Source organism: Ixodes scapularis, unplaced genomic scaffold, assembly GCF_016920785.2.
Source record: "Ixodes scapularis isolate PalLabHiFi unplaced genomic scaffold, ASM1692078v2 PGA_scaffold10__122_contigs__length_95168666, whole genome shotgun sequence".
NCBI lineage: Eukaryota > Metazoa > Arthropoda > Arachnida > Ixodida > Ixodidae > Ixodes > Ixodes scapularis.
This window is the reverse complement of record NW_024609836.1, coordinates 56,224,771-56,237,058: the sequence shown is the minus strand read 5'-3', so window position 1 is coordinate 56,237,058 and position 12,288 is coordinate 56,224,771.

The window sequence follows — 12,288 nt, the reverse complement described above, 5'->3', positions numbered from 1 at the left end:
CGCAAACATTTGACCTTGCCCAACTCAAAACTTCTGAACAGTTCAGACGGCCGCGCTATACCTTCCCTTGGAATTTCTGGCGCAGGTTAGTCTTGACGACTAGACGACCTTTTTTCTTTTTACGGCATCTCTAGCTTTCCACATCATTTGATCCTCGGCTGAAATTTTCTTTCAGCTCATTCTGCTTTGATAGACTGTGCAGAGGGAGAAATCGAACTTGACGTTGGTGCTCCTAGTGACCCACCACAACGAATGCTTTCCAAAGCGCCACAAAGTTTTTTTGTTTTTTTTTACATGAAAGACTGAGGAAGACCACGGGCTCGAGGAGGGTTTATAATATCTTGCACCAGCATCTTATAAACTTCTGCATGAATAATTTGGCGTTCGCTAATAGATGCCCGATATGGACGATGATGTAGAAGAGTGGGACATTTAATTCAATGTAATGTCTAGTTACCGTCGTTCTATCGACTATGTTCTATCGACAGCCACCGAATCCCACCACTGCCGGCAATTATATTGCGTCCCTTAGTGTCGACGTATTGCTCGCAGAGGAACTGGCCATCACGTATTGCCTTGTATTCATTTCGATGGCAGGACTTACATCGGGGGGATTAATTGCAGTCAAATCCCTCCAGTTTTTTCCAGTGGCACTTTCCTCGCCGAAACATCATCGGTTTTAAGAGAAACTTTATCTTCTTGGGCCATGGATACACAACTTACTCTAGTTACAACCACAGTGTTAAGCTCCCATGCCACTGAAATTAGAAATATGATAGACAATCGACACTAGACAGATAAAAGAACTTGACGATCTTCTTTTTAAATTGCACAATATATTTAACCCCACCATTCGCCCTCTGGGCCGAACGACGGTAACTAGACATCACATTAATTTAAATGTCCCACTCTTCTACATCATCATCAACGCCAAATTATTCATGCAGAAGTTTATAATACTCCCTTCTTGAGCCCGTGGTCTTCCTTAGTCGTTCATGTAAAAAAAAAAACAAACAACACCTTTGTGGCGCTTCTGTGTAGGCTACCGTCGTTTCAACAAATCATGAAAAGAGATGTAAACCCACTATCACGTATTGATGTTACCCTGGATTGTCTACACAGCGCTCAGAATTTCTCCACTATCGATCTCCGCACTGGCTATATGGAGATCGACGTCGACGAGTCAGATAGAGAAAATACTTTTTATAACACCAGACGGCCTTTAAGAACCTAAAGTAATGCCCTTTGCCTTCTGTAACGCCCCAGCAACGTGTGAACGAATGATGGACCGTCTTTTACCAGGACAAAAGTAATAACATGCCTCTGCTACCTAGGTGATGTCATTATCTTCTTCACCACGTTTTTATTTCATGTTGAACGATTTTATCAAGTCCTCACTCTTTTTAGAAAGGCACGCCTTCAACTGAATTATTCTAAGTGTCAGTCCGGAAGCTCGCAAATTAAGGCATTGGGTCACCTTGTAGATAAACACGGAGTCCAACCTGACCTTAAAACGTGCAAAGTTCTACAAGAATTTGCAACGTGAACATCACCTAAGGACACGCCTAGCTTTCTCGGTTTTTGTTACTATTTTTGTCTTTTAATTCGCCAATTCGTCCATATTTCTCGTCCTCTTACGAATTTTCTAAAGAAAAACCAACCGTTCTTATGGCAAGCCGATCAGTAGGCTGCTTTTCCAGCTTTAAAGGCCGCTCTTACGTCTACCCCCATTTAGAACATTTTGATTTCATGGCTTCAATTGAATTACGAACAGACGACAGCGGTTATGGCATCAGCGCTTTATTGGTGCAGCACCACTCAGGTCAAAAGTGTGTCATTGGCTAACCCATGCCGTACACTTTCACCAGAAGAACAAAATTACACCGTCTCTGAGCGCCAGTGCTTGGCTGTCGTCTGGGCTGTCGCGAAATTTTGTCCGTCCCTTTTCGGCCACCCGTTTTTGATCGTCATATATCATCATGCGCTTTGTTGGATCTCGTCACTAAAAGATCCCGTAGGTCGACTTTGGCGCCCTGCCCTTCGTCTCCAGGATTACGACTGCAAGGTCATCAACAAATCTCTAAAGCTTCACCAAGATGCCGACTGCCTTTCTCGACGCCAAGTTCACCCAGCGGACTCCTCGCCTGATGGAACAACACTCCCGCTGTTTCAAATATTCGCCGTAGTAAACATTGCACGCAATCAACACCGCGATAACGCTCTCTCAGCTATTTTTGACATCACTTACGGCACAAATCGCTCATCTTAAGTCCTCCACTCTATCCAGGACGGTATCCTTTATTGACAAAATGTTTCAGCCATATCGTACTCCTTGGCTTATAGCCATTCTCAAGCATCTTCAGAGCCCAGTGCTCACAGGGCTTTGTGAGGTCACCATGCTCTGGCCGTTTGGGAGCCCTTCGCACCCACACCTGCGTAAAACAACGGTTCTTCTGGAAAAATATGAACCATAGCATAACAGAATATGTTTCTTTCTGTGGCTCCTGCCAGCGTCGGAAAACACCATTCACGTGACCAGCAGGACCAACTCCAGCCCTTGGCCTCTCCCCGCCACTCGTTTCAGCTCGTAGGAGTGGATTTTCTCGGGCCGTTTTCAGGCTCCTCCGTTGGTTATCGCTCTGTCGCTGTTGCAGTTGATTACGCCCCCCGGCACGTAGCTACAAGACCACTTCTGACTGGGACAGCCATTTACGTCACTGAATTAGTATTATACGAAGCCATTCTGAAGCGTGGTGCACCAAGAGAACTCGTCTCTGACAGCGGCCGTCCTTTCGCTTCAAGAATTGTTGCTGAGATTTTACGCCTCTGCGCCGTAAACTACAAGGGGACAACGGCGTACCACCAACAAACATATGGGATGGTAGAACGCCTCAGCCGGATGATCTCCGATATGATATCTATGGACATATCATTTAACCATCGCAATCGGGATGCTGTCCTTCCATGCGCTACCTTTGACTATAACTCTTCGTGCCACGACGTAACCGATTATTCTCCATTTTATATTCTCTTTGTCCGCGAACCGTTCCTCATGATTGATTCTCTTCTACCACTGCAAGACTAGTCAAAGGTCACAGACTACGCCTCCGAGACCACATGTAGGGCTAAAGATGCGCGGCAACTCGCACACTTTTGAAAGCTCGACTTACAAGATCGCCAATGTGTGCGCTATGATCAAACTTAATACGCCCTGTCATACCCTCCTGGAGACTTGGTCCTGCTGTGGACACCAAAACGACACGTTGGCCTTGGTCAAAAGCTCCTTCCACGCTACGTAGGCCCACATCAGATTATACGACAAGTCACGGACGTTAATTATCTCGTTAAGCCATGTGAATCTTCTGGAAACTTACAAGGTAACCAACCCCAGACCGTCCACGTTGTAAGGCGCAAGCCCTACTTCCTTCAGCAAAACGGCGAGACGCCTTTTCCTCCCACGGGTTAGTAATGGTACAACGAAAAATTAAGGGAATGAGGTAAAAAAGGGACTGGACCAAGGCGGGGGAGAGGCAGAGAGCTTCTTGGGGATCTTTGCTAGAACCACCATTTTCGATTTCGCTCTCTTCTGTGTAATTAAATCACTTCATAGTCATCGTATCAATATTGGTCGACGCTCGCAGATGAACTGTACGCAGGACCCAAAGGTGTTTTCTTTGGCCCCCCGCATGATGATACTCAGTTTCTTCGCCCTAAGAGCTTCAGGATCAGCTCGGCTGCTTAGTCAAAGCACGTCCTCGACAAACCTGACGATTCTCTCGTTGGCGCCTTCAACATTTGCCTGGTTTTCATATCAGGTACGTGCCGTTCCCTCGAAGGAGAAGTAGACGTTCTGCAGCAGTCGCTCCGGCGTTCACCCATTGTGACGGATAACTCGCTTGTACTGCTTCGTCCAACTGACAGCGTCCTCGTAAGCTTTGCCATGAAAGGACGTTAGCGTACGAGGTGTGACGGGCATTAACACTCCCTGGGGTGCAGCAGCAGAGCTCTCGGTCGGCTGGCCCTGGGAAAACATATCCAGGTTCGGCGCCTTCTTTCTTGGTTCTACCCCTAATGAACCGAATTCCGGCGGCTCGCCTTGAGTGCGGCTTCTTGCTCGGGCTTCGTCAGGCTTCATAGAAGGAAGTCCTCTGGGGCTTCGTATCATTCTGGTAAGGCGGCTTCTCGGGGGCATACGAGGAAGGGGCATAGAAATTTACCTTCCAGCTCCACCAGAAATGTCGCAGATTAAGACGACGAGACGATGAATAATGAACACAAAATTAGTGTTTAATTAAGGAAATTGTGCATAAAAGAACAAAAAAGAACAAATGTCGAGAAAACAGCAGCGAGCGTCCGCGGCGGCAGCAGCAAGCGATGACGCGTCGGCGTGACAGCTGGCTAGCGCGAGAGTATACGAGTCGGCAAGACACAAACAAGGCCACGGTCAGGTCCTTATCTACTACACTCGGTATCTCAAACATTCGACTTAGACTGTTCGGGAGTGAGCTATACCCGGTGCCACTATTTGCGTGCCATATGGGCAAAAGCAACGCCAGGTGAAGGGAGAAAGGGCAAGCACTAGGAAAGCTAGGGAGGAGGAAAGAAACCTCCTCTTCGTAACATTCATAGTGTTCTCCCTTTCTCCCCTCGCCCTCCATTTCCCTCCTTTTCCGTCCCGCCTTTTCAGTGCTCGCTCTTTCTCTCTTCGCCTCGCGTTTCTTGCGCCTGCACTGCACACAACCAGTAACATGGACTATAGGGCGAGTCTAGCTAGACAAGGTCAATCTAGCCTCCCTATTTTTTACACCCGTAAGGATAAACACAAATCTTCTAGGACTACTCAGTTCCTTCTCAGTCGTGTGCACGGCTTTAGCTACGACTTCCTTTGAGCCGTTCTAGATGACAGTACTTCCTTTCTCCTTCAATGTTTATCTTATACCTAGATGTCTTTTCAAATGCTTTTACTAATTTAATATCCTATTTACACTAGCGCCCTCAACTGTCATTAAGCCAACGATCGTTGACAAACCTCAACTGCCAGTGAGGTCAACTAAGTTCTCCGGTGTTACACGGTACATCGGACTAAAAAACCCAGCTGAGATGCGCGTCACGGGCCACAGTTGAAACTAAAACGAAACCATACTGATGTAATTACCTTATTTTTGAAGTGGTGCAAATGAATTATATACACATTTTTTCTTAATTATAGAGGTTTTAAACAAAATAATGTAAATCTTTTTCTTTTTGTTTTTGGAGTAGAGAAACGATAATCAGACCGTTTCACACGAATTCAAGCAGGAGAAACATAAGGAAAGTCTTATCGGCACCGACATCACAATGGCTGCCTTCGCCCAGCCAACGTTATTAAAACACTCAGTTGGGAAACTCACCCTTGAAACCTGGACCTCTGGCGTCCACTGAGACCGAGCTAAATACGATAAGAGCGCCACTCTTTAGCAACGAGTTGAAACATCAAAGTTGCTTTATATAGCTACTGCGAGATGGCCCTGCGAGACGGCTCCACTGGCCCCTGCCCGATTCTACTAGAACCTACGTGTAGCCGTGCAGTTCTCTTAATGGGCGCTGCGGGAGAAATGGCAGGGTTGTGATCGCCATTAGCTCCGTTCTCGAGTACGGAACGGAGCCACCTTTCCAAAGCAGGCTCTACGGCAGTTTCCCAACTGAGTGGTCCTAGTAACATTGGCCCAGCTTTGGCTTCTGCGACGTGCCGGGATCGTTGCTGCGGCAGCTCTGGCCCTGAATCATAGCTCTTCCGACAATATTTGCTGCTGCTATACTTTCTAAATACCTCCCCTAATTTTCCGCATAGCAAGTGCTTCGCTGGCGCTGTCCATGGGCGGGGTATACGGTGGACGCAGCCATCTTTAGCTATGATGAGGCTAATCCAGTTAACTGAAGCTGTGTTCCGAAATTTACTCTATCCGACTCCGGAGTACATTTTTCGTACCGTGGCATTCCAAAACTTACTCGAGCTTACTCGAAGACGTGAGAATTTGCGTTCCAGGAGCGGGTTGTTTACTCTGGAGTAATTGCTCACGCTACCCTCCTCGATCGGGGGGTAAAGTCGGATCAAATCGAGTAAATACGTCACGTGATCTGTTCGTCGTCTGCTTTCTGCGCCGACAGCCGTCAAAGCTCGCTTGCTCCGTTGGTTTTGGTGGCGGACATTCGGAATGACGAAGAATGAGGTGCAACATGTGTGGTTATTGCGATTTGCTGTTTTTAACGCAGGAATTGACTGCATTACATCCAGACCGTCCACCTTTTCCTGGAAGGTATACTTGTTATTATCAGAGTGCGAGCGTAAACAGGAGGTTCTCCACATCCTCGTCCTCGGCGTTGGGGAGATGCCGCATTCTCACGTTCAAGACCGAAAATGTTTGAACGGAGTATATGATAATGTAGTATATTTGTTTCCTTCAGAGAGTGTGTAATGAGAGGATAACGCTTGTAAAGCCGTGAAGGCTTCGAAAATTTCACTGTAATCACATTCGCGTCAAAGCGAACGTGAGTTTCATACCATTCTGGACAAAGCACCCTCGCGCTGTACCGCCTACACCGTGTGGAATAAATTTCATAACCGTGACTAGAATTGCAGCGATCGTGCTGATTAATGAAAACTATTTTTTTTTATGTCTAACTGAAATGATTAAGTAATATTGATCTCAATATACAGCTAAAAAGGAAGGTGAGTAAAAGAAGCTGGTGGATCCACCTAAAAAAAACACCGCGTCGTCATTAATATTATAGTTCTTCGAGTGCTTTCTCCAAGAGCAAGAAGATCGTCTGCTATTTTCTGCCATTGCTGCTGTGTTTTCTTTTTGTCGTAGCCCAAGACGAAGCCAATCCGCGTAGTATCCAGGTGATTATCTCGGCCGTTCCAAAATCGAGTCGCGGATCGTTTACTCGCAATGTCACGTGGTATTACCCGCTGACGTGACGTAGGACGCAGGTTACTCGGGTAAGATTTAGAACATAGCCTGAGTTAGGCCAGCTCCGCTGACCTCAATGATCGTTAGTGGCTCAATGACAGCTGGCGGCGCTCTGTAACTCCGGCCGATCGCGATTGAGTAAATTTTTGTCGGCTTAATGACAATTAAGCGCGCTAGTGTCACAGGGTAAAATTGTTTTCGTGGTGCGTCTACTCCAGTTATGGCGTGTCCAACTCATCATATTCGCTTAAAAAGAGAGGGGCGTCTCAAACCCATATTTTTAATGTGTCTAGATAGGATGTGTGTCACACGAAATGGGTTTTCCTTAAAAAGCATTTTAGCACAATATAGACCAGCGTCCGGAAGTGCTCTTTTTAGCCTCGACCGCAAGGAGTACAAGCGAACAATAATCTCGAACCCAGACGCTCACGGGGAGGGGGGGCTGCGTCCGCCATAGCGTCGGCTGCTTCCCGCCGCAGGCTTTTTCGCTGGTGTGCCGACTGCCATTTCGCCGGCATCGGTCCTGTTTACCGCGGTATGTGAGTATAGTGCCCGTAATGTGAGAGCTGTGTGTCCATACGCCACTTTGCCGCTGTTGGTTTCCATCTAGCCGAGCCAGAAAACATCTCGCGACGAGTTGACCGCGCCGCGAGTGACGAAGAAGCAAACATGGCGGCGGTTTGTGCGATTGCTTTGGGGGCTCCGGTGTTGAGTGTCTACAACGTCCTCGTGAGAAGATTTCCATGCCCTTCGAAGTTATTGCAAGCACCACGAGTGGCACGAAAGATGTGGAATCATCGTCTCAACTGCAAATAAGCAGGCCTTCACGAGCAACAAAGAGGGCGAGCAGGCGCTCGGCACAGTTCTGTCGTCACATGTTCTGCAACGCCGAGGTATTTTCATTTACCATTTGGAATGGCTTCGAGAGTGGGAAATTAATCGATTTCGCGGTTTGTTAACGCCGAGGCGAGTGCCCTCCGTTGCAGTGCCGTTGTCGCGCAAAGTGCAGAGAAAACCGGGTAGCGATGGCGGCGGTGCTCTTTGATCGCTTTGATCTTGCGCCGTCGGGTTCATGGAGTCCGAAGTAAACGTACGTACGTGCGTCTGCTGGATCGGTGTTTTGGACTGCCTCAAAACTTTTTCTCATGCGCACTTTCCCTGTGAAGCTTAATAGCTCATTACAACTCGTCGACTGAGCTCATTTGACTACGACGGACGAGCCTGCGTGATGTGAATTTCACTGCCTAAGATCCTTGGTGTGCTGTAACGAGGGCTAATAAAATATCACCGCGAACTTCTGAACAACCGAGTCGAAGTTTCGTCAGTTATCATAACTGATCACCTGTCACAATATTAATCAGTAATGTTCTGAGACTCTGCCCCCACAGGCACCCTGCTTCGTTGCCCGATAGTAAGTGTCTCCTGGTACCTCGTAGACTTCCAGCTCCCACTTCAAGTAAGTACCATCCTTTAGAACTGGCAATTAATAGTTTCGAGCCCAGACGGTCGCAGCGTGCGTGTGTTTATCTGTGTGTGTGTGGGGGGGGGGGGGACGTGTGCTAACGTACTCAGAGCCCTCGTTTACGCCGCTTCGCGGCGGCAGACAAGGCGCCACATTACAAAAGAAAGGTAATCCGAGCTCTCTATGTAACTAGACCGATTCGCTAGTCATTCGATGAAACGTCGCGGTCTCGTTTCCATTCGCTAAAACTGCGTTCGATCAAGTGAACGCCTCCCACTTATTTCGGTCGATAGAGCTGCGCTGCCGCAGAAAGGCAAGCAGATCGCGAAAATCGGTCTCAAACGTGCCACGAATGTAATGTCCTATACAAGAAGCCAACAATCAAGCACTTGAAAGCTAAAAGAAAGCGGTAGCGAAATATTTACTACGCAATGAACCCGGACTGAAACGCGGATGTCAAGGGTCAGCAGACACCGAGAACATTTAAGACAAGAAAGGTTTTCTCTTGTTTTCTTCATCGAGATGGGTTCTCGAAAGTTCACATCTTATATGTTGGAGAACGGGCCGCGGAGGCTTCTGGTGAAGACATCTTTCACGGTGTGCCGGTGCATTTGGGCAGCCTGCCGCATCCAGCTCCACAAAGCAACGCCGCCAACGCAGCCCCCCCTCCTGCCTGCCAATTCTCTCCGCGTGGTGGCGCGAGCGTAGATAAACACTGCTTCACTGTTTCTAAAACCATTGGGTTTTAGAGACAGTGAAGGGAGAGTGGATTTCAAGAGTGTAGAGATTACCAAGCAAAGATTAAGTGAATGGTGGCAGAAAGCGAGGCAAAACTAGGTATTTTCTTATTAACTGATGGCAAGGGGGTTTTATAGCCCCACTTTCTTTGCAGTGCGGAGTGAATATAGATTTCACATTAAAATATTCTAAGGTTAAATGGTAGAACAAAATGGCTAGGTGGCATAAGCTACCGCCCGATCCAAAGGGCTCAGCCGCATCCATCCATCCATCCATGGCGGCGCCCTGGAATAGGCGCGGACACTGGTCTATTGCCGCCCGCAGGATCGATAAAGAAACGCTCGGTCACGGACTTCTAGAGGATTCGCGTTCTTTCTCGGACCAGACGTAACTTTCCTCCTGCTTTCTTGTTCTCGAAAGTGCCAGTTCATCCTCGCCCCGAGCGCGCGGCGCTCGAACTTTCTTTTACCAACTTTCGAGATAGTGATGCACGCTAGATAAACAGCTGCCCGCGACCTTTTCGAGTCAGTCTCGCTCGCGCCCTCTGTTTCGCCACCGAATCGCCGCCTGCTTTTCTGCTGCCTCGAAGCTCTTTCGTTACTTATTTTTGGTTGCCACAAGTTCGCCCATTAAACCTTTATTTTCAGTTCACTGTTCGCCTTCTCGTCTCCTTCAAAGTCAAATTTGGGGGTTTTACATGCCAAACTTACGACGGGCATCTGGCACGCCCCACCAGAGGACTGTGGATTAATTTCGACCACCTGGAGATCTTTTTACGTGCAAGCGAAAGCTCGGTTACACGGTGCCTTCTCCGCAATAAGCCTCCGTCATATTGCGAGCACCTCGGTCGGAATTCGAACTCGCCACCTGGGGATCCGTAGGCCGGCGCTCTGGCCTCGGAGCCACCGAGGCGGCTTCTTGTCGCTTTAATTCGAGACAATATTTACACCATGACAGCCAAATGAAATGAGTTGTAGACTTATTAACAATAAACGCTAGCGGCTCAGCTGGCGCTAGTGTCTACGTGACTTCCGGTTGCAAATTGGAACAGACAGCAACAGCAACCAGTCGACATTTCCAGTATTCCCGTGTATTCCTGTGCTAATGCATAGGTGACATTTTTCCTCTTCGCCAGAAAATAATAAAAATCAGCGTAGTTTCTTTACTCGTAACGGGTACAATGTGGACTTATTCGCATTATACGGGTGTAATACATTTAGTTAATGTTTTTCTTTTTTTCATTACTGGGCGATTTTTAAGGTAGCAAATATTGAGGCCTAGGTCAAATTTGTGCAGCATGATATGTCGATACAAGCTATCAATTCAAGCAAAAAAAAAACACAATTAAAACTGCGCAGGGTTTATTTAAGCAGGAATAGCATTCAGAGTTGATTATTTTTGCACAGTTTGTTGCTAATCCAGTACATGTTGTTCATTTCATAATCCATGCTTCGTTCCTTTCGCCTTTTTAGATGCGGAGCATCTCTTGCTCGGGTCTATGTCCCGCGGCGTCGTAGTCCGCACTCACACTACGCATGCGCAACTCTCCTCCTTCCCTCTCTCCAACAGCTGCGCGTTACTCTCTCCGCTTACTCTCTCTCTCTACCAGCTGCGTGCACTTCGCGTGCGTTCGCTTCTACTCACACCGCGCGCGCATGCGCAACTCTCCTCCTCTAGTCTCCTCTCCTTCAAGTGTGAATATAAGCAGCGGTAGGGCGCGCTGCGCGCGTTCAGGGGGAGGCAGTGGACGAGTGGGCAAACACGTCTCAGCTCGGAGCGTGGAGCGAAAGCTTGCGCTGGGAACCTCCTGGGTTCAATCCCCGCCGCCCCCGCCCGTTTCGATCTGGATGAGTTTCGTACCGGCACCTGTTCATGTGATCACTACTGCGTGATGCACGTTAAAAATCCCAGGTTAGCGGTTGTACTGCACTGGCTAAATTTCTCATCTACAGCTCAGAGACCGATTACCCGTTGAGGCGCATCTCCATCAAGGCTGTATAAACATAAAGAGCAAACCAATTTCTGCGCGCGTTCAGTTCACCGCTGTTGACTCCACTTCACTCCTTTCTTCCGATGAAGTGTGATGGAAGCAACAGTAACGATCCGCGATGCTCCGCATCACCCCATGGTTCCCCTCGGGAAGATGCATGCAATTTTTTTGGTTCTTTGATCTGGCATATATTAGATTCCTCTTGGTGTTTTGTCAAGCTGATTCACTCTGAGTAATTCATGGCATTGACAACGTGCGTAAATACGTGCTCTATAATAACAGCAACACCAACACGTATTATACATGTGTATTGGGCTATTTCAGCGCAATGTTCGACGCCATGAGTTCTTAAAACAAAATGCTCTGACACACATATTTTTGTACATCCGATTGTAAAACGTTTCAAACTTTTTATTCTGTCACAACACGAAGCAATATTTGCTCTCATAATCCAGCGCGAAGAGAAAACGTATTTTTGTTTTCCCATAGGAATGCATTACCAGAAGTCAAATTTAGTCTGGTTGCTGTCTACTTCAAAATGCAACAGCTCACTAGCGCCTCCTAAACTTCTAGTGTTTATTTTTAACAAATCTATGGGTAGAGGTACGCACTGCTCTAGGCCGCATTTTGGATTGACCTGGCTATTCGGCCGGACGCCGTAAGCAGGCCTAATATCTCTCTGTCGCCAGTTTTTGCCATTTCACTATGTCTACTGCTCGGATGAGCAGTGACTCTGCTGCGGCTGTAGCGTCTGCCACCGTCAACCGCCGCCTGGTACCTCTCCACCGCCCGCCATTGTCTGCCACCGTCTGCAGCGTCCGTAATATACAAGCATGAAAGTATTGCTGTAGAATTTTGTCATTTACGAGCCACGGTTCAATAAAGCACCTGCCAGCGCTTGTTCATTGGCACTAAAACGTAAAGAAAGGACTAAAAAATAATAAGAAAAAGAATTACACAGCTGTCAACTTTAGCTATCTATTAAAATTTGAAGAATGCAGTCTTTTCAGCTTTTTTGTAGGTTGTTTTCGTTTATAATATCTGCGAGCATCGCAGGAGAGCGTCACCTGTCATGAAACACAATCAGAATACGCCCTAAAAAAATATTCGATTCAATTCGTGCCAGGTGGACTGCTCAAAACTTG